Source organism: Lepisosteus platostomus, chromosome 3 (genome assembly GCF_059453375.1).
Source record: "Lepisosteus platostomus isolate fLepPlt1 chromosome 3, fLepPlt1.hap1, whole genome shotgun sequence".
Lineage (NCBI taxonomy): Eukaryota > Metazoa > Chordata > Actinopteri > Semionotiformes > Lepisosteidae > Lepisosteus > Lepisosteus platostomus.
The window spans coordinates 71,948,131-71,968,146 of record NC_142613.1 but is presented as its reverse complement, the minus strand read 5'-3'; the positions used below and the strand labels follow the sequence as shown (position 1 = coordinate 71,968,146).

Below are 20,016 nucleotides of genomic sequence, written 5' to 3'. Positions count from 1 at the left end.
ATTGGTTCTGTGTCTGTCCCTTTGCTCTCCTACTGTGTTCCAAACCATCATTATAACTTGTGTAATTCTGCTGTCTACTCCCACTGTGAATTTTTTTGTATTTTTTTTCTCAAAGTGCCTTTTAAAGGCACAATATAATATATAGTTTTTCATTATTATTGTTGTTCACACGAATTATTTACTTCTTTTGGTTTCTGTGCTTTGAATGTGTGGAGTAGGTTGTGTATATAACAGATATTATTGCTACAAAGTGTCATGGCTGCACTAATGCATGTCACTGAATGGGAAACAAAAAAATCTATGAAGATCGATTGGATTGTTGGAAGTAAATAAAAAGCATTTGTGATGAATAATTAAATAACCAACAAGGGATAATATTTGTCAGATCAACTTGATCAAGCCAGGGTGAAAAGATAATGGTTTAGATTTTGTATAACAACTAAACAACAACTATAACAACTAAGGATTTGATTCTATTTGCACAACAACCAAACTAAGTTGATAATAAGACACTGAGTTGCAGCCACATGTAGAGTGGCCAAGAGCAGTCATTTTGAACTGCACTCTGTAATACAGAAGGCTCAGATTTGATATTTTTAAGCAGGTCAGGCTTTATAATCGGATACATTTTTACCAAAACATGAAGTTCACCCTGTAATCTCGTAAACATTACCATAGGATCTTAATATTTCACAGCCAAAGTGTTGACAGTAAATTTGATATCTTATTAAAAAAACAGAACTGATTACATAGCTCAGACAGGAAACATGAGCACTAATATTTCTTAAAGTGTAGTACAAACCTCAACCAGCCATGGCTAGCTTCAAAAATCTAATGTGATCTGATTTCACAGTCATGTCTTGACATGATACAGTCACAGAGTGACAAAAGTAAAACCTTTAAATGCATTAGCTTCTCCTCGATTCCCATATGGCTTATTCATCTCCTATTACAATAAAGGAAAGCTGATTCTTTTCTTTTTAGCACCTCTTCATCTAGGCGGGTGTGTGTATGCTAATACATTAGTATGCACACATCTGTCTAATTCCTGCGATCTTTAACAATTACATTAAAGGCATTGATGCTCTGAAATTAGTTCTGATGTTAATGGAACTAAATCTGTTTAACGGTGCACAGAGGAGGCTAAGAGGGTACATTGGTTATTACCTTTACAGCACATTGCAGAAGAACGTAGTAAATCAAGGATGCAATGACGCTACTGGAAACTAAAAGAGAGTGCCTCTGTTACTACAAAGGGCTTTTACTCCTGTAAACAAAGAGTTGTGGACCTTGAAACAAACTGACCAGCCATATTTTTGAAGAAGATTCCCTGGGACCCTTCAAGAAGGAGCTAAATGAGATCAACTACCTGCTGTACTAGCAACAAAACACAGATATGGCAAATGAGTGCTTCACATCTGTAATCATAGTTGTAATTGCCTCATAAAAAATACAAATAAGAAAATAAACACTTCACCTTTGTCCAGCAGCAGTAATGGACTAACCAGTAGCCAGCGTTCTCCTCTAGATGAAACTACATTACTGAAACCATCCACTTGGGGGCAATAAATGTGAACAATTACGAATAATAAAGAGCTGCTGCCTCCTGTGGGGACTTTCTCTTTCCTTACGGCATGAGCACACAAAATACACCTGAAATAAAAGGAGTTACAAATCAAAGAAAATGCCAGCATGGCTGTTTTTACTGTAAAAAGCTCAAATAAGACAGAGACACAAGGGAATGGGTACTCTGTCATTCCGATCTTGAATGTTGGAAAGTTTCTGTTCCTTCAGTGAGTGAAGAAATCTGGGACTACGCCTTACAAGGACCTCTTACAGTGTACACGCTGAGGTGGCAGAACACTGCTGAGTCCTCAGGACAGCCCCTGACTAATGATAATTAAAATGAACAAGGAGCCACAGTTGTGCCATTACTCTTTTCATCTGCAAACTCCAATGATACTGCAATAGCCGAACCATGACCAGGTATGAGCTGCTCAGTTCGGTCATCATCGACTTAGTTCCTCATTAAGTTTTTTTTCTGCAGCAAAATACTTTATTTATCTCATTGACATCGGTTCAGCTAGTCTCGAAAGGATACATTTGATCATTTCAGAATCCATGATGAATCGAACTGAATCCAGTTCATGTGGCCGTCCATACATTCATTCATTCAACACTTTCCCACCATCAGGTTGACACAGGATGTGGTTTTGTTCATCAGTGGGGGAATTATCCTTCATGTACCCAACTCGCCAGGCAAATTGGTGAGTAAAAGCTCATCAAAGATCAAGCCCCAAATTTCATTTATTTGATCATGTCAACATCACCAATTCATACTTTGACAAAAGTATCTAGGCACCTGTACTTCAATATTGTGTATGTCCAACCTTTCTTTCCTTTGCATTTCTTTGTTTTTGTTAGTGTTGTGAGAGTGGTATCTTTTTGGGCATGTTTTTGACCATATACAGCTTTTACTGTAAGCTGTTCTACAATGTTTCTTTGCTTTTTTCTTCTTCAGTTAAGTCTTCAAAATCTTAAATATAATCCATTTTTCTTTGCAGAGTTTTTGTTGCTGACTTTGCAGAATGCCTAGGGTGTTTATCCCACTGGAATAAAAAGCTCCCTCCAAAAAGCCTTTTTTAAAAGAGGAACATGTAAGAACACAGAACTGCTTCATATTGTGCTGCATTTATTAATCCTTCCATCATCATACAAACCCCATCCTCACTTAACACTCACTTAAAAGGCACAAGGAACGTTTCTTCACACCTTTCTCATTTCTTCCTACAACTATAGCATTGCTTGCTTGATGTAGCAAAACAATTCCAGTTTGGATCCTAAAATTCGGTTGAAGGACTGGGTTTTTTTTCCAAGTGTTCAGTGGAAAATTCCATTGACTTTTTTTGTGCGTATGGTTTTTAGCAATAGTTTGTGTCATGCTTTTTGTTAACAATGGACATTAATCCCGTTAAGGTATTGCTGCTTGGTCTCTCAGACACGGATCTAGGTGCAAATGTTCCAATGCAACCAAGGTGTCGAAAGAGTCTTTTTTAATTATTTTTCCTAAAAATGATCCACTTGTTTTTCCCCTCAAATTTTGTTGGTTACAAGATTATTCAAGGTGAGAAAAGGTCTGACCTGATTAGTCTTGATTTCAGCCTTTACATCAACTAAAGCTGAAATTTCAATCAGGCTGTGTTGACTTTTGATTGATATCCACTGTATATATCACTTATATGTTAGATACATACTGTACTATGTATATAATTATAATTACAACTTGAGCATGAAAGACACATGAAAGACACTGCATCTTCAATGTGTCTTTAAAGTGCAGGAGGAGCTCTGGCTTAATGTGACATGAGCGAGACACAGAAAGAAGTAAGTAAAGGTTTATTCCACGCTGAAAAGAGAAATAGAAACCTTAACTTGTTTCTTTGCAGCCTACGCATGCTGGCACAGCTACCCACCTGAACTACTACAGCAAGAAGTATTTGTGTGCAAAAAGCAGCTGGATGTTGGTCAATTTTAGGGTTTTTCATATCAAGGATTCTTAAATGTATGTAAAGTGAACTTAAATGTTTTCTTAAGAGATCTCACTAATAGCAATATCTTTAAAAACTGCCCAATGGGAAAAAAATAAAATATGTAGTATGACTGATTTATACAACAATCAAATTATTTTCCTAGTTGCTGTTATGATGAACAGTTCAACAGGCAGCGGTCTGTTAGGCATGATTTTTTATCACGTGGCATCTTAAGAACACATGGCATAACAGATCACTGCCTGTTTGACTGTTCGTCACCTACTTAAAGAACATAATCTTCCTTGAAGAACAGAGATTCAACACAGCCAGCCAGGCGCAGACTGCAGTTATATGTGGTGACACATACAGTATATTTAACCTAGCTGAAGTGACTAAACTGCAGGGGATTCAATGCGATAATGATTAATTGTTTTTTTAAAAAGAAGCAAGAAAAACTAATTATCTCAGATAATTCCTGTATGGAAAATGTCTGAACATCACTCCTACATACATTTAGAAAATCATGACCTCATGATTTAATGAGATGGAAAAGATAATGCTGTCCAACTGCAATGGCAAAATAGCTCTTTATTACATGAGATGGACTTAGGTGCAACTCTAGCAAAGAGTCTCTGACATTCCTTTTCTTACAAGGAAGGGGATTTATTGCCTAAAGGCTAAAGAAATCAGTGTTTCTTCTGTTAAATAGTCAGATAGTTTGGTTCAGTAGCCAGCTCTAATTGGGATGACCGTGGATCAACACTACAGCAAGAATCTCATCACGTTCTGAATGGAGAACAGCAGCAGGCAGAAGTACTGGCACGTTTTATTTAAAACAATCTTAATCACAAATTTATTTAGGAGGCACAGTATACTAGCTCTAAAAGCTAAGGAAAAGTGGGTCTATAATACAAATGATACAGTTTGTGAGTAACAATGATTAATAGAAAGGTTACCCAATACAACACAGTTTCACTCGTGTCACGGTCGGCATCTCTCCCCTAGCGGGCGCTCTAATCTGCTAGCCTTCGGACTTTATTATTATCTGGTGTGTCTTGTTTTCGTACTGTTATTTAAAAGCTGGGCCTCGGGTGTTTCGGGGCTCAGCATTTGGAAGACGGACGCCCGGAAGCCCGCCTACCAGCGGGTCCAGGAGCGACCCGACGGCATCGGCTTCATCGCGGCTTCCTGACCGCTGGGACCCGTTCCGTGTGTCAACGTGTCTGTGTCCTGCTTCCCCCCCTTCCGGGCGTTTCATCCCGTGCTTGTCCCGGACAGATTACCTGGCCTTTCGGATCTTGGACTACCCCCTGACCACCCGCCTGGGCCTGCCTGGACTTGGATGCCTGAGGCTGCTTTCCGGATCACAAACTATAACCCCTCACTGCCGTCGCAATTAACCCCCTGTGTGTCTTCCCTGAACCCCGACTGTGGTCCTGTTTCCGGAATCGCCGTCTCGTATAGGGTCTAAGCCCCACCCTCCACGGGAGACCGACCCGGCTCCCGTAACAACTAGGGGCAACACTACCCAAGAACTGAATGCTTTTAATTTACTTAGTGGGATAGGTTTGCCTGAACTCGTTTGGTTTACGGGTAGCCTCCGGGTCCGAGGGTGAGAAGCCTTGAGCCCCAGTAAACCTAAGGGCAGCTGTAAGGGGGAGATGGGGTGGAGGAGGGATGCTGAAGACAAATGCAAAAGGAGGCGTTTATGTTCGATATGTATACTGTATGTATACAGTAGCTAATCTCTGTAATGATCATGACTAGGTACAGCTGTGTGAGATTGACTTCTTGTTGTTATCCCTCCCAGACTTAGTTACCTCAGTAACTTGCAAGGTGTTGCAAGGTTTTGTTGGTCAAGCGACCCACCACAGTTGCCTATGTAGGTAAGGACAATGAAATCACCCCCTGTTTTAAGCACTTTGACTTATGTGAAGGAAATCTACAGTCGGCATCGTCATGACTTGTTTCCCCCAAGTGCTGCACGGAAGATTCTGAGGGAGGTGTTTGCTAAATTCACATGGCTGACTGAAGAGGAGATCAAGGAAGAAAATCCAAGCTCTCCAGAACTGATGTTAGGTTACTCAGCGTGACATCACCTGAAAACAGGAGTTTCTATGGGAACAGTAAAATTCACGATAGCACCAAACACATTCTCCTGAGTTTCATCTTCTTAAGTAAAATTGTCTGAGCGACCACATACCTCTTATGACTATTTGGTGCTCATGTGTAACTTACTACTCATATAGAGTAGCACTGAGTTGCAATCTTTTGATGTCTATACCACAAAGGTACAGTACATGGTCTATACTTATTATGATGAGGTAGAGGAGTCTGGAGAGATGAAAGTAGATCAGAGGGCTGGAAATGGAGCTCCATCACTCCGGAGATCAGAAGAGTCACCCTGTTTATTCTGCACTGGGAGGGCAGAGAAATTAGCAGAGCGCTGATTTCTCTCTGTATATAAGACCAGACAGGGAGAGAGTCAGTGAGAGTTGCGGACCGGTAACATCACAAGTGTGACAAAGTTTAATGTTGCGGCCGGATACAGCTGCACGGGTGTTGATTTGTTAGAACCCAAGTGCAAGAGACGGGAGAGTGGTGGAACAGCCGAAGAGACCTGACTGACAGGGGTTCCAGAGGGATGGAAAAGGGGCAGCCAGAGAAAAACCCAAGGAGCAGGGGCGGGATTCTCTCTGTGACTGTGAGGGGGCTGCTGGGCTGGGGGAAGGATAAGAGCAAGGAGAAAGCCCTGGGGTCCCGGATGAGGGAAACTGCCTACGGAAACGGGATGAAACCGCAGGAGAGGGAGGCCAGCAGGAAGACTCCGGGGTTCCAGGGAGGAAGATGAGAGCTGGTGTGCACACTGCTGTGCCAGGCGGCACGGAGGACAGGATTGGAAGCACAGAGCCAAGTACGGGCCTGAATCCGAAACTGCCACGCAGAGCCAAACGGAGGACGCACCGGAAGGAGATCCACTCAGAGCAGCAAGCCCTGGAGAACTGTGAGCACTCGCGGGCATGCAGTGGTTTCCCAGGGCAAAAGCGGAGGACACCACAGAATGGCTGACCTGACACGAAGTCTTACAAATCGGTTCAGGGCCAAATAGAAATCTCTGACTGTAGAAGTTCGAGTAGGAACCTGAAGGAGACTCCACAGCTGGAACATTGTGACTTTTCCTTTCGGCATGGAATAAAACCTTTACCTGTCCCATCTCGTACTATAGTTAGGTAACAGCAGCACGGTAGTTATTGTGTCATACTGTAAAGGACTGAGGTTATTTTCCCAAACTCTGACCAAACAGAATTTGCTCGTAAAAACTCCAGAAAATCCTCGGGTGTAGAAAAGATGAGTAGGTAAAAGAGAGAAAAGACCAAGTTAAGGGCAGGGTCAGGTAGAAACATTGGATTGGTCTAATCTGAGCTATAAAAAAACCTCACTAACACAAAATAAGTTAGGGTTTGTGTATAAAGTTTCTTCTACTCAGGCGTCCTCAAGGAGGATCTGTTACATTACCTGGAGTGGCGCTCACTGTTAAGCTTCCTGACAAACGCTGATATCGAAATACACCAGTACAATAATGTTAGGGCATATTTCATTTTTAAACAAAACATACGAATTTAGGTTGCAGAATTTGTATTATATACACACTTTTTCTTCTGTTTTCTAAATTGTTTCCAACACTGCGTATCACTTCTAATTATTCTATACTTACATGACAGGGATATCTTTTCAAAGTGTAATGAATACTTATTTACTTGAGCATATGGTGATAAAGAGTCCAGGTGAATTACCAGAAGCCAGATGTGAGATGCCAATACATACAGTAGCATCTTCTGATGGAAAACACTTGGAAAACCAATATCTTTTCAAAAGTAATTGAACACAGATTCATCCTTGTTTGTTTGTACAGGTAAGTAAATTACCGAAGGAACTACAGACTCCTGTGTGAACCTAATTAAACACATATCTTTCCCACTGCTCAGAAATGTTACAATCTGTATACTGTTTATAAAAATATAAAGCATATCGAATAGCATATCAATGCTTCTTGCAATAGTATTTGCTTGGCTCTGCCTATTTTTAAATTTCAGCTAATTGAATTTATTGTGACTACACATGGCCAGGCACCATAGGCATAGGCACAACAGCATAGGCTGTTGTAAAAGTCTTCCATACAGAGCAGTTCTGGACAGGACTTTCAATTTCTCTAATGGCATGTCTCACCACACAGCTAGAGGAGCGCAGGCTCCCCTCTTGATGTAGGTGCTAACCCTGCAGCAGGCCTGTCCAGTCCTGTCAAAGATCTCCACATTTCTGACAGTCCATCCCTTTCTCCCTGCACATGCCACTAAGTCTGACAAGACTCCAAGCGTTCCACACCAGTGTGGAGCCGGATTCAGCACAGCAGGTCACATGGCTGTCACTCTCCGCACTCTCCCTCGCAAACGCCGTTACATTCCCGAACCCACTGTTTCACGATCTCATTCCTGACTGAGCCCATCACATTCCCAAAGGCACCAGATTCCACGGATTCTCACTCCTCAAACCCAGAGCCTGGGAGCTATCATGCAGTTCCTTGGCTGGTGCTTCAAGCCAAAGCAGCTGATGTTTGGATCAGTTTCGTTATGGAAAAGACTTGGGTGTTTTTTGCAGACACATTACCTACATTTCCCAGGCAATGTGAGGAAGCAATAAAAAAACAGGCAAACAAGACATATACAGTAGTTAAAAGCTTATACTGTAAGTCAAATCAAGAGATGTCAAGTTAAAACTGTATAATGATCTAGTAGGGTCGCATTTAGAATAATGGTCGCAATTGTGGTCACCATGTTACAGCAAAGATACTGTCTCTATGGAATCAGTTCAGAGAAGAGCAACCAGATGCATTGTGGGACTGAAAGGAATGTCAGGCTGGAAGGAGACCTATTATGTTAGTCTTGAATAGAGAGGACAATGAGGTGACTGTCATGTGCCAATCAACCTTATTTTGTTCATACATTCCTACAAAGCTGGGCATTTTACTGAGGCAATGTGAATGAACTACCTTGCTTAAGGGTATAACAACAGCACCCCACAAAGGATTTAAACTTACAACCTTCTAGTTAGAAGTCCAAAGTCCTAGCTATTGATCCACGTCACCATATCATGTAATAATCATAATGGCAATTCCTTACACTTACATTGCGCTTTTTCTGGACACTCCACTCAAAGTGCTTTACAGGTGATGGGGATCCCCTCCACTACCACCAGTGTGCAACATCCACATGAATAATGGGATAGCAGCCATAGTGCGCCAGTACACTCCCTGCACACCAGCTCTCAGTGGGGAGGAGAGCAGAGTGATGAAGCCAGTTCAGAGATGGGGATTATTAGGAGGCCATGATTGGTAAAGGCCAATGGGAAATTTGGCCAGGACGCCGGGGTTACACCCCTACTGTTTTCGAGAAACACCCTGGGATTTTTAATGACCACAGAGAGTCAGGACCTTGGTTTAATGTCTTATCTGAAGAACGGTGCCTTTTTACAGTACAGTGTCCCCGTCACTATACTGGGGCATTAGGACCCACACAGACCACAGGGTGAGCGCCCCCTGCTGGCCCCACTTACACCTCTTCCAGCAGCAGCCTTACAGTAGCTTTTCACAGGTCTTCCATCAAGGTTCTGACCAGGATCACACCTGCTTGTATTACAGTTTGCTAAGAAATAATGAAATGATAGGCTTTATCTATAAACTATGATAAGCAATAAGATGCAATAAAAAACAAATAAAAAACAAATAAAAAACAAACAAACAAATGTTGTGCTATCAGTGTTGTCTCCATAGTCTCAGACTTTTACACCATTGAAATGTTGTGGGATGAGTTTAAGAGCAGAGAAAAACAAAGCAATCAGCATAACTATGCTCTTGTGGGATGACTGAAAGGAGATGAACAGATAGCTCACCAGTGTGCCCCTTTCATCGAAACATCAGAGCAAAAAATAATGTTATTTCTTCAGAGATGGATAATTAATTTTCATACATTCTATTTGTTTATTATCATTCATACTTTATTGGATGTATTTAATATTCGCATGTGGCACTAGAAATTACATTAAAGGCATATGTAAATAAGACAACCATTTTAATCCCCAAACCATCCTAGAAACAAATGTTTGATGAACAGATTGATGCCGGATCCTAAAGGCCATTATCAAAACGTAATCCCATTAATCAGCTACTGTACTTCTAAAGTTTCGTTCACGTTCTTTGATTTGACAGTGCATGTACTGTCAATTTCCTCACATACAATAGGGTAAACAAACATAAATGAATAAAATGGAACTACCTGGAAGAGCAACACAAATGCCATCCATGAGCTTTATCCTGTAGATAGATAGATACCTTATTGATCCCGTGAGGGAAATTGGAGTGCAACAGCAGCTTGACACAGTCAACACAGCAGAGAGTAATGAAATGATACAATAATACAATACATACAATACAATCAGTACAGTGAGAAGTGCACTAAGAAGAGTTGCTCACAGCCCTGTAGATAATCTGCAGCTGGTATGAGCTACGGGCTTCAGGAGCTTGGCACAGATCACCAGTGTGATACTTTAGTGTCATGCTAGGACACGCGTCTAAACAGTTTTATTGGTTATACCTGTATGCATGTGCACAAAACTGGATTATCATGGGAACTCTTGTCACCATTCTTATTGAAGCACTCTCATACTTGAATACACCTGCGCCGTTGTTTCTGAATTACTGAACATATATTTTCTTATTTTGTTGCCTGAGTGTGACTGAGTAATACTAGCTGTTTAGACCTAAACAATGTCATCAACTAGAAAATGTCATCAAAATTATTATTTTAAGAGTGAAATCTAATGTATTTCTCTAAGAGCAACAAGCCAGTTGATGACAGTAAAAAAAAAAAGAAAAATGAGATAGAAAGTCAATTCTTTCTCAGGGAATGAATAAACAGGGAATTTTGCATTTAAAGGGGAACTGCAATGCTTATTTCATATTTTGGGGTTAGAAAGAATCAGCATTGATGAGTGCATTTCAAGCCACACTAAAAGTAAAATGTTAACAGTAATGTGAAAAAAACTCCAATTTACATCACAAAATAGACAATTTCCAGGTATGCGTAGAAACTTATTGTTGTCGTTGTCTGCGATTCAAAACGAGGTAACAAAAAGTCCAGTGACATGAATTGGCACTATGACATTGTAAACAAGCAGGTTTGTTAATATATCTATTTTAATCCAATAGAAATATTGCTCTCGACTTTGAGACGGTTTTGCTGACAAATACTACTTACTTTTTAACTCTGCATGCAGATCACATTGGAACATTTCTACGGTGAAATAGTCTGCTGCCCAAGCTGTGCTTATTCGCTTGTACATCACATTACATCAGTCATTACAGGGACTAGTGAGCAGGAAGGGCCACCTCACGTCAAATTTGTGCAAATTCCCACTCTTGCCCATGTTGCAACTGTCACAATGCGTAGTTTAGGACCCTGTGCAGACGGTATAATCCGGAAGTGACTGGAATAAGACTTCTAGGGAAACACAGCAGGAGCAGGACGGGAAGACAGACAGGGGGGTGTGATGGCTGTGATCTGGTGCTCAGGGGGCGTGGCGCAGGCGAACAAGTCCAGTGGGAGTGCAAAAGGGAAAAACAGGGAACAATCCAAAGTCCAGGTAGCCAGGAGATCCAATCCGAGACGAGACAAACAAGGTTAAAAACAGGAACCAGGAGGATAAAAACAGTAACGAGGCCAGGTGCTCCGAGCCCCGGGCTCAGCAGGTCTGGACGCTGATGGGAAGCCTAAGCCCTCAAGCCGCGGACGTAGGGCGACTTGATGGTAGGCGGGCTTCTGGGCGTCCGTCTTCCAATGCAGAGCGAGGTATAGCGGGAGCGCCCGCCTTAAATAAAGACGGACAAAACAAGGGGCAGGTGCATGAAATCAACTAAAATCCGAAAGGGTCGGAGCGCCCTTAAGAGGAAGGATGACGATCATGACGGCAACGACAACTTTTCCATCCAACAGGATGATCCTTCCATTGGGGCCCTCCTTTCTGCCCTATCATCTCATATCGCCGATCACCTAATCTGTGCAACCTTCTTGTTCACAGCTCCCTTGATTGCCCTCAGCAACCATCCACACCAGGCACTTTCCCTTGCAACAGAGCTCGCTGTATCACCTGCAAGTACACATCTAACACCACACTCATTCAAGGCCCCTCAGGACAATTCTGGAACCCCCAGATGGCATCTTGTACCTCCAGCAACCTTATTAACTGTATCTCTTGCAGTAAATGCCCAGCCATCTACATTGGAGAAACAGGAAGGAGACTCGGAGACCGCTTCAGAGAACACATCAGGGCTGTGAAGATTAAAGATCTCTCCAAGCCCATTGTTTCTCACTTCACCTCTGACGGCCATGACCACTCTAATCTCTCTGTCTGTGTTCTGAAAGACGGTTTTCTGAATTCATAAATCAGAAAGACTACCGAAACCAAAATGATCCTGCAGCTAGGATCACACCTTCCCCCTTCTCTTAACGACAGACTACTCTTCTTCTAAATTTTCTCCATTCATTGGAAGTTTCATTTCACACCTCTCTACACCCATTCTGACTTCACACCTCTTGATTGGCCTCTCTTTCTGTCCCCTGCTCCCGCCTCTCACTCCTCCTCCCTCCCAGCCTTTGTTCTCCCTCTACATTACCTTTGCCTACTGCCTTGTCTTTCTCACACCTAAAGAAGTCTCCACAGTCCAAATGTTGTGTTTTCTTTCTTCTTTTTTTCAGCATGGAATAAACTTAATAAATAAAATGACTTGTTCCTTTGCAGCCTTGTTCGTTTGGCGTAACTTGCCCAGCAGAGGGAACATAACCCTCATGGTAAGGATGAGCCCCCAGAAGAGCCCCAGAAAGACTGAATTCTTAATGGGAAGCTCAAGGGTTAGACTGGCAGGATTCACTTGGGTATATGCAGCGTAAGATGTGGAAGACCACCGAGTGAGCATTTTGATTGGCTGCTGAAGGTGCTGTGACAATACTGGAAGAGAAAGGCTCAGCACTGAAGCCAGCCATAACAATACGGTAGTAGTGACCAGTGCTGAGTAACTACGGATGAGACGGCTGACTAAGACGAATGAAGGGAGTAATAGGAATAAAGAGACTTGTTAGGGTTGATATCAGACTCGAGCATTAAATAGTGAATGTAAACGCCCTGACCTGACTGATGAGTCTTTGCTTGTCTTGAGGTGCTAAGTGATTGTATTATCAGGGAAGACAGATGCTTGAAGAGTCAAATCAACCAGAAGGGAATGGTCGCCATTTCATAGCAAGAACCATTTTAGGATTTCAAAGGTAATAGGGAGATGTTTAGGAGGTCCTTTTGGTAGAAAGCTGATCTGAGGATGGGTTAAAGTAGAGCAGGGGTTTTGTGGGAGTATTTTATGGAAGACCTGTAAACCGGGTCAATAGGAGTGGAGGGTGTGGGGTCTGCTGCTTGGGAGACCCACGTCCCGAGAGAGAAGGGACAGTGCATTTGGAATGAGGAGCAATCAGTACTGGTGCTTGGTCCAGGTCAGGAGCTGAGGTCCAGAATATCTGGAACTGAAAATGAGACAATCTGCGACTTGGTTTGAGCACCTGTCCACTTCATAGATGTAGAGGGGTTTCATGTTTCCTCTAAACTAAGAGGTAAAGGCCCAAGTGGGAAGGTGGAGGGGGAATAAGGCGGTCAGCTTATTAAGGGGCCCAGAAAACCATCATGGACCCATTCTAAATGACTTTCCTAAATAATGTGACGGTCAGACTGTAGAAATCGTCAATGACTACAAGACTTCAGACTAGTCATAGAAAAAACCTGAGCTGGGACAAATGCTGCGACACCATTTATGAAAAAGGACACCAGAGACTCTTTTTTCCAAGGAAACTAAGCTATTTCAAGATATATAGAACCATCCCAACTCTCCTACAAGTCTTTTATTGAAAGTGTCTTAAAAGACTTTCACTTGCTGATAAAGTGACTTTGGTACCATTGATTGTAATAGGCTGGAAAGACTTGCCAAAATAAGTAGCAAATCCATGTGGGCAAATCAAATTGCCTTGAATATCCTCTACAAAGGATACAACCTCTACAAAGAGGTTGAAAAGAAACCTAAGTCTATTATGAAGTGTGTCTCTCACCCCCTCCACTGAGAGTTCACACTTCTCCCATCTGGGAGATGCCTCTCTGTCCCCAGGTGTAATACTAATAGACACAGGAAATCTTTCATCCCAACTGCAATAAAAAACAACGTAAAAACAATTCAAACAATGTATCGTAACTATCTTCTCACTTATTTTGCTGTAACACTGTTGCACTGACTTCTTGGTTGGTAAAATGTTGTCCGTCTTTGTGATGTTATGCTGGGAGTGTGTTGTGAAACAAATTTCCCCAATGGGACAATACAGCTTGAATTGAACTGAACTGAATTGAATCGAAAACAAAAACTAAACTGGGGGTAATTTGCAGTTTCTTGGGAAGAATAATCCCAAAAGGCAGAATGGAAGAAAAGACAACAAAAACACAGGAAAATCTTAGATACGATACAAAACCTCTGGGAAGAACAGGTGTTGCGGTTGGGGTGGAGACATATAAGAGTTTCTGGGGCGGTGCAGTGCGGTGGCTCTTTGGCTAAGGATCTGCGCCTGTGGCTTGAAGGTTGCCAGTTCAAATCCAGCAACCAGCAGAGGAATCCTACTCCGTTCGGCCCCTGACCATGGCCCTTAACCCCAGCTGCTCCAGGGGTGCCAGATAAATGGCTGACCCTGTGCTCTGACCCCAAGCTTCTCTTTCCCTGCCTGTGTGTCTCATGGAGAGCAAGTTGGGGTATGTGAATATACAAGAAATTGTATATGGCCAATAAAGTGATCTTATCGTTGTTCCAGAGGTGCAGGGAGACATCAGGAGAGCTGGAAGAAATAGCCGACACCACGGCAGCTGTGAAGAGCTGGATGTTCCTCCTGGAGAGAACAAGGTTGAATAGCTGCTTGCTCGACATGTTCTGGGGAGATGATGAGGCAGATACCAAGCAAGTAGCGTGGGAGAGGCACAGGTGTAACAAAGACAAGCTCTCGCAATGCAATGGCTTGCCAATAATCCCCATCTTCATCACTCTGTTCTCCTCCCCACTGATAGCTGGAGTGTGGGAGCATACTGGTGCACTATGGCTGCTGTCGCATCATCCAGGTGGGGCTGCACACTGGTGGTGGTGGAGGGGATCCCCATTACCTGTAAAGCGCTTTGAGTGGAGTGTCCAGAAAAGTGCTGTATAAGTGTAAGCAATTATGAATTATGTTCTTGACAAATGGACTGCTGCACATGCTGCAGCAACCAAAAGAACCCTACAGCCCTGACACCTTGACTCCAACAATGAAGGGTTCTGATGTTTCCAATATGTTGTGGGGTGCAATTTCCTGGCATGGTTTGGTGGTCTAATTCCCTTAGAAGGCAAAGTCAGTGCTAACAGCAGTGTTTCCTACAGTACCTGCCAGGAGGAGTGTCTACCAGGATGACAATGTCCCCATCCACAGAGCCCATGTGGTTGCTGAATAGTTTGAAGAGAATGACACAGATGTTAGCCATTAGTCATGGCCTTCTCAGTCACTAGATCTGAACCTGATTGACCTCTTATTGGAAATTCGGGAAAAATGTCTGAAATAGTTTCCCACAGCCATCAAACAGGCTTTGGCTTTGTTATGGAAGACAGGTGCAGAACAATTCCTGACCCTAGCAGACTGCAGGCTGTACTGGCCATACGTAGTGGCACCATGCCCCATTAAATGATTTTACATTTACATTGGTGTTTCCATTTTTGTCCGCTATCTTTAGGTAGGGATCTTAGTAGGAAACTGTCCATTCCAATGAATCAACAGCAGTATAAAAGTGTTTATAACCAATCTCTAATTATATCAAGTGAGAAAAAAAGTGAAACTGATCAATATTGCTGTTATAAAATAACTTTACATTATCCCACCATTTTGTACTCATCCAGACTGATATGTTCTGTAAAGAAAAGTGTAACATTAACTACGAATGACCATACACAACACATTTTCAATTGTTTCCAAAATACAGCATACGCATATCCACGAAATACAAGGCATTAAGTTTGATTTCACAGCAGTGAAACTATTCTGTAAATGAAAATTAAGCACACAAAGTAACCCAAATCAAATTGTGAAAGCTAGGTTACGGATGTATGCAACTTCATTTTTGTGCGTGCTGTTGATATAGCTCCAGAATGAGATTTTCAGACATGCATTACAAACACTAATAGCTTGCACTTGCAGAAGATGGTTATCTACCATGGTGCAGAGATGGCACAAGAGACAGAATGAGAAATAAAACAAGATAATGTGCATTTTACAATCTCAATGAGAGAGACCAAAAGGCTGAGTTTGTGCTTCGCATCAGCAGCAGGTGTAAAAGATGATTAAGGGCATTTTTCCTGTTGAAACAGCAAACCCTAAGATAATGTGATAAGCACTGCCTTTTGAATCTTTTCCATAAATGATTTATATCACCAGCCGTTCGCTCAAACACCCTATCTCCAAAAACATCCTGTCTCTATATGCACTTTCTAAAATGCGTTTGTGTAACTGGCAAACATAGATGTGCCAGAAATCAATTCAGGTATGTTTTTTTCTTTGAACTGAAAGATACTGTTCTGAAAGTAAACACTAAGAAATGTAAAGAATAACTCAGTGCTTAACAACGGGCATAGCAAGCCTACCCTATTAGAGCCGTTATGTCAGCGACGGTTCCCATCTCCTTTTCCTATCACTCACCTCTGAGCCCCTGCAGATCCAGAGATAAAAATGGATTCAGACACTAATTTGTGCATCTGGTGTAAAATTACTTCTAGATGCCACTGTATGCATACTTTTAACTTCACAACTTAAAGCACCAAAATGAAAGGCAATACAATTATAGCTGATAACTTTACTGGCAATTGCAAACACGCAAATTAATTACTTTATTGGAGTACCATATAATAATTAATGAGGCCTTGGGACGGATAATATAAATAATTTACCCCCTGTAGTAGAAGGAACTATGAGAGGACGCTCACATTTTGGGCACTGTATTCCGACGTTGGTAGGCATGTCAGGCACTGAAAACAGCCAGTAGAACAGTATTTCACTGACATGAAATCCAGAGGCAAGATTCCTGTTCAGAGAAACTAAACTCCGACTCAGCATCATTGAATAAACAATCTTCAGTCTGACAAATGACTAATAACTGCTTTACTTTTAGAATTCTTCGTCACGACTACACATACTGTACATTAACCGCGTATGAACATATGTATATGCACATATACTACAAATGTATACTGTATATTAATGTTATAAATATATCATGCCTATTATAGTACATGAAGTATAATACGTGTGCCAATCGCGGCTGTATTTTCATAATCCTGCGCGAAAGACTTATTTTTTTTCAGTTTCGAATTTCACTTAGAAGTACAGTACTTTATGACGGTCTTGTACTCACAATACGTAATATCTCGTTAATGCTTCCCATCTGAAAAATATTATTATACTGCCACTATTGACAAAATGTATTCTTTGAAAGATGGAATATAATCTACAAGTGGATACCCTCGTTAGTTGTTTCAGGTGCCTAAAAGCTATTTAATGTGAAGTTTATCATTCCTTAATGGTTTTATTCTAATCGAGCCAATGAGAACTCCATTTATTTTTATAGAGATACGGTAATTAGCCTGCTTACCTTTTGTCCACATCCTTTAGGATTTTCATATATATTTTATGGGAGCCCGCTAAATTAGAATCCATTTGAAATTAACAGAAGCGCGTCCTCCGAAGTGCCGCAACTAGAAGAAGTAGTGACTACATTTTCGACCCGTGGCTTCGTTTATCATTTCCTCGAAATCATACACGCAATACTCCGCTCTTCTTCAGATCAGCTCATTGCGCGATTCCTCAGGTAGACAGGCGCTACTGTACTTGTGGAGTTAGGAATGATCCCGAATAATAGTCTCCCCAGCGCCAGCTCTACACCTGTGGACGTTGTCCAATCTGTTAACACGGCGAACCGGCGAGAAAGCGCTCGCACAGCGAGCGACCAAGATCAATCAACAAGACGCCCGAAGCTTTGCAGTTTAGTATCGATGCCTTTCACAGCACGACTACTGTATTCTGGGCTCTTGTCCTCTTCCCACCAGTCTAAAGCATAACACCAGGGGGCACCTTTTAGCCAGCCCGATCGCCGCCCATCTAACATAAAAAAATATTGCAACTTCAGTAACTTGAGTTACTGTACATGCACGAAGACGTGCCTGTATATATTTCTTTCAGAAGCTTTGAATAGCTGCTGTGTTTTTCTGGCGTTGTCTCGTTTCGCACCTTCCACAATAAGTGCTAATTTCTCAGCTGTGTCTGTTTGACTTGATTTATAGGTTTTGTCCTTGTGACGCCTGTCTTTTACCGAGCGCAGGTAACAGAGTTGGGATTAGTACTGAACCTGATCTACAGTACGTTGCCCAGCATCCCCCTGAGAAAAAGACTCAGACTAAGTTGTCATGACTTCTGAGTACACTACACATCCAGGTGGATGCTGCACATTGGTGGTGGTGGAGGGGAGTCCCCATTACCTGTAAAGCGCTTTTAGTGGAGTGTCCAGAAAAGCGCTATAAAAGTGTAAGCAATTATTATTATTATTATTATTATTATTATTATTATTATTATTATTATTATTATTACACAGCTGCCTCGCATGCCGGCTCTTTCTCTTGTGGAAAAGGGTTTTTATCCAGAGGGATGCTGGTAGCTGCTCATGAATGCGTTTGTATTGTACCCTGGATGAAATTTTTCGGCGTTAACATAAATTTCCCTGGATACAGAACTTAAATTAAAGTGAAGGATACACTTTTTACAAAATTCCTTGAGTATACCGAAAATCACTGAATTGATTTCTCTGGGAACTATATTGTTCCATTATGAGATAAGGACGATGGGCGGCAATGAGACTATATCCAAGGGTCGATTGTCAGTAATTGGAGACAGCAGAAACGTGCTTCTCTTATCTCTTAAAGCCCGTATTTACTGCTGAAAGAAAAGTTGCATAGTGACAGATTTTGAATACAGGCCAGCTATGTTTTGCACATTCTAACATACTGTATGCCTCACATTGTTAAAGATAAACATAAACATCCATGTTACAAAAGTGAAATTTACAGGAGTGTAATGTTATATTTTTACTCTCCCCCCCCAATAAAATTTCAATAACAATAAAGACGGCTCCAAATTAAATGGATTGAGAGGAATGCAAAAAATCTTCTCAATCCAGTTAATGCAATGCATCCTGTCATCTGTGTTATTCTGATTAATCTCAGGATCAAACCCTTGCATTTAGTTTATTCATATTTTCCCCCTGCCCAGCAGTTTTGTTCACTGGCATGCTAATGATGTTGTTGTGTTCTGAATGACACCTATATTATTTAATATTTCCTAGCTTACCTCAGCATTAAGTCTAGGCTAGATTGGACTATTGTCGAACTTCTATTATTCAGGTGTGTATGAATAAAAGAAAAGAATGATTGCCTTGTTTGTTTTCCTCTTTCCACTCGAAGAGGAAAATGTTTCTTGTGGAAGTGTTTGATACATTGTCATTTCCTCCTGTGTCTGTTATCTGTGAATTCATCAACTGTTAACAGCAGTAATGACAGAAAGAAGAGAGATAACTCTTAACAAACTAAAACAGAATTGGTGACATACGGTTCTGAATGCTAGTGCAGATGGAAAAGCACTAGCATTCAACACTGGAAAAGCCCGCTCGAAGCAGAATATTTCTAAATGTGGATACAGGTAACCAAAATTCAAAAGAAGCAGATCCTTTAAAGTCAACAATTAGCTGCAGTAATCAAGTGGATCACAAGCCAGGAGACACCCCAGGACCAGCACTGGAAACCCCTGTTCTAAGGACAACCAAGATGCTCTTGCAAGTGGTGTTGGTGGACCAGTAAGAGGTGCTCTTTCTGGCCAAAGAATATCCACAGTGCAGAGGGGTGTGAATGTCCGCTTTCTGACTAAATTCCACTCTGGGCTCGCAAAATCTGTCTAAGTAAAAGTGAAAAAGTGTTTCAGTTGTTTCAGGTCTGTGCAGGAGGTGTGCTGGTGGGGGCTGCACTATAGTGATGGAAGACATTATCTCCTAAAATAATAACAACAACAACAACAACAACAACAACAATAATAATAATAATAATAATAATAATAATAATAATAATAATAATAATAATAATAATATTTGATGGCATCTGGCTTGCACAGAGAGATTTAATTGCATGTTGTTAATATGATATAATTTTAAATAATAAAGAAGGGATGCCTTACTGTAAATTTGTACATAGTGTAACTTGTGTGTTGTATGTTTATGTTGTGTGTAGTTTAGAGGGCATATTGTC

The 20,016-nt window shown here is 41.5% G+C and overlaps 1 protein-coding gene across 2 annotated transcripts in view; it reads right to left on the bottom strand.

Moving 5' to 3' along the window:
• htr1e (5-hydroxytryptamine receptor 1E) overlaps window positions 1–17,760 on the bottom strand; it is a 30,318-nt gene extending 12,558 nt beyond the window's left edge. For both annotated transcript variants that reach the window (XM_088626725.1, XM_088626726.1), the window contains exon 1: window positions 17,322–17,760. The gene's annotated coding sequence lies outside the window, so the exon portion shown is untranslated. The remainder of the gene's footprint in view (window positions 1–17,321) is intronic.
• Window positions 17,761–20,016: the final 2,256 nt, after the last annotated feature.